At 39.5% G+C, this 2,639-nt stretch overlaps 1 long non-coding RNA gene across 1 annotated transcript in view; it reads right to left on the reverse strand.

The window, feature by feature from the left end:
* Positions 1 to 2,639, reverse strand: part of LOC109356415 — a 24,403-nt gene that overhangs the window by 15,487 nt on the left and 6,277 nt on the right. The window contains exon 2 of the long non-coding RNA XR_002108719.1: positions 1,191 to 1,203. This is a non-coding gene — a long non-coding RNA (uncharacterized LOC109356415). The remainder of the gene's footprint in view (positions 1 to 1,190; positions 1,204 to 2,639) is intronic.

The raw sequence follows: 2,639 nt of genomic DNA on the forward strand, positions 1-2,639 counted from the left end.
ACAATATTACGTCCACAAGAGACTAGGTTGTCACACCCTAATCTTGGCTACTCTAATATTGAAGTAGTACTGAATATAAGATCTTAAGAAAAGTATGCTTAACTTGGCAAATAAACTAAGCAGTACAACTACTACTTAGTGTATTTGTTAAGTGTTTGAGACAAGTACTTTTTATGACTTGAAATCATTTTTTAGGTGATCAATCTATAAAGGGCATTAAGTACTTCTCAAACAAATAAAATTAGCCAAAGCACCAACTTGAATGATTAAAATTCCAACTTTAAAATAAAAGAAGAAGTAGAAATACATAATCAATTACAAATGAAATTGTTAGGAGCATAAGCCATCCATCCAAGGATTGGATGCTTTAGGTTCCAAATGAGATTACAAAATGGATTTTTGCATCTCATTTGCCTTCTCCTGTCTCCCTTGAATTATATGAAAAACTACTCTAAAACTAGCCTAAAAACTACCTAAAATGAAAGGAAAAGAAGAAGAATCAACTAGTAATAATTTAGAATGAATGTACAATGTTTTCCAATTGAGAATTTCATGCCTTTATATAGGCCAAGGTGCTGGACGCTCAGCTGCCCTGTTTGGCAGCTAAGCTGCTCACCATTGGCCCCTATGAAGAGCCACTTTGGCCCCTACTTGACCCCTATGGTGGGCTAGGTTACATGCATGGTGACACCTCCTCCTTCTTGTCATAGCCTTATGTCATCCATGAGGTCATGTTCTTGGCCTTTAAGCAAAGAAAAAGTAAGATGTTCAATGAGTTGATCTAGAAATCATTTTCTGGTGCGCCAGGCACTTAGCACACCTAGTTCACCGCTAAGCTTCATGTTTCAACAGGTTAGCACACCTGGTTCCCCACTAAGCTGCATGTTTCAGCAGCTTAGCTGACCTGGTCCCACGCTAAGCTGTCTGTTTCAGTAGCTTAGCTGACCTGGCCTGGTGCTTGGTGCTTAGCTTGGCTGGAGAGCTTTGTGCTTGATTTCTTCATGGTGAAGAAACCTTTTTTACTTTGGTTTGTTACTCGATTTTTGTTGGTTGCTTGACACTTTTGGCATGTTTTCTTTAAGTTAAGGTAAGCATTTGTTTTTTGCTTGTTGCTTGGCCTACCTTAACTTAGGTTTCTTCAAGACGAAGTAAGCTACCTTTCTTCAAGGATAAGTAACCAAATAAAGCACATAGCATGCCATGCTTTAACTTGATTACTTTTAGCAATTCATTTTGACTTTTGTCTTAAATTTTGGCTTGAATTCTTGTCCATCTTTGAATTTATTCTTTAATATTCAATTTCCTACAAAACTCAAAGAAAACTTGGACAAGAACAAATAGAGAACTAATTTATTTAATCTTTCAAAATTCACCTAAAAAGTGTTAATTTAAGTTGGTTTTCTACAATTTGCATAGGATAAGTGTCATAAAATGATGGTGAAAAGTTTATACTTTTGCACTTATCAAGTTTTCAATTTGGGGAAACGAATTTCTTGGAAATGGGAGATGAGGAAGCCGGTTTATGGAGTGGAAATATAGTGGGGTGATTCTATTTGGGGCTAGGTGATAAGTGCCAAAAGTATAAACTTTTCACCATCATTCTATGACACTTATCGTATGCAAATTGTAGAAAACCAACTTAAATTAACACTTTTTAGGTGAATTTTGCATGATTAAATAAATTGGTTCTTTATTAATTCTTGTCCAAGTTTTCTTTGAGTTTTGTAGGAAATTGAATATTAAAGAATAAATTACACGATGGATATTCAAGCCAGCCAAAATTCAAGACAAAAACTCAAAATGAATTGCTAAAAGTAATCAAGTTAAAGCATGACATTAGCCTTGAAGAAAGGTAGCTTACTTCGTCTTGAAGAAACCTATGTTAAGGTAGGCAAGGCAACTTGAAAAAATCAAATGATTACCTTAACTTAAAGAAAACAGCCCAAAAGTGCCAAGCCACCAACAAAAATCAAGTAACAAACCAAAGGAAAAAAGGATACTTCACCATGAAGAAATCAAGCACAGAGCTGTCCAGCCAAGCCAAGCACCAAGCACCAGGCCAGGTCAGCCAGGCACCAAGCACCAGGTCAGGTCAGCTAGGCACCAAGCACCAGGCCAAGTCAGGCAGGCACCAAGCACCAGGCCAGGTCAGGCAGACACCAAGCACTAGGCCAGGGCAGGCAGGCACCAAGCATCAGGCTAGGTCAGCCAGCACCAAGGACCAGGCCAGGTCAGCTAATCTACTGAAACAGGCAGCTGAGCGTGGAACCAGTCAGCTGAGCGGCTGAAACATGCAGCTGAGCAGGGAACCAGGTCAGCCAAGCTGCTGAAAAAGGTAGCTTAGCGGGGAAACAAGTGGGCTAAGCGGCTGGCGCACCAGAAAAGTGATTTTTTCGTCAAATCATGGAATATCTTACTTTTTCTTTGCTTAAAGGCCAAGAAAATGACCTCATGGATGACATAAGGCTATGACAAGAAGGAGGAGGTGTCACCATGCATATAACATAGCCTACCATAGGGGTCAAGTAGGGGCCAAAGTGGCTCTTCATAGGGGCCAAAGGTGAGCAACTGAGCTGCAAACAAGGCAGCTGAGCATCCAGCACCTTGGCCTATAAAAAGGCACGAAATTCTCATTTGAA

The sequence above is a fragment of the Lupinus angustifolius genome, chromosome LG09 (genome assembly GCF_001865875.1).
Source record: "Lupinus angustifolius cultivar Tanjil chromosome LG09, LupAngTanjil_v1.0, whole genome shotgun sequence".
NCBI classification, from domain to species: Eukaryota; Viridiplantae; Streptophyta; class Magnoliopsida; order Fabales; family Fabaceae; genus Lupinus; species Lupinus angustifolius.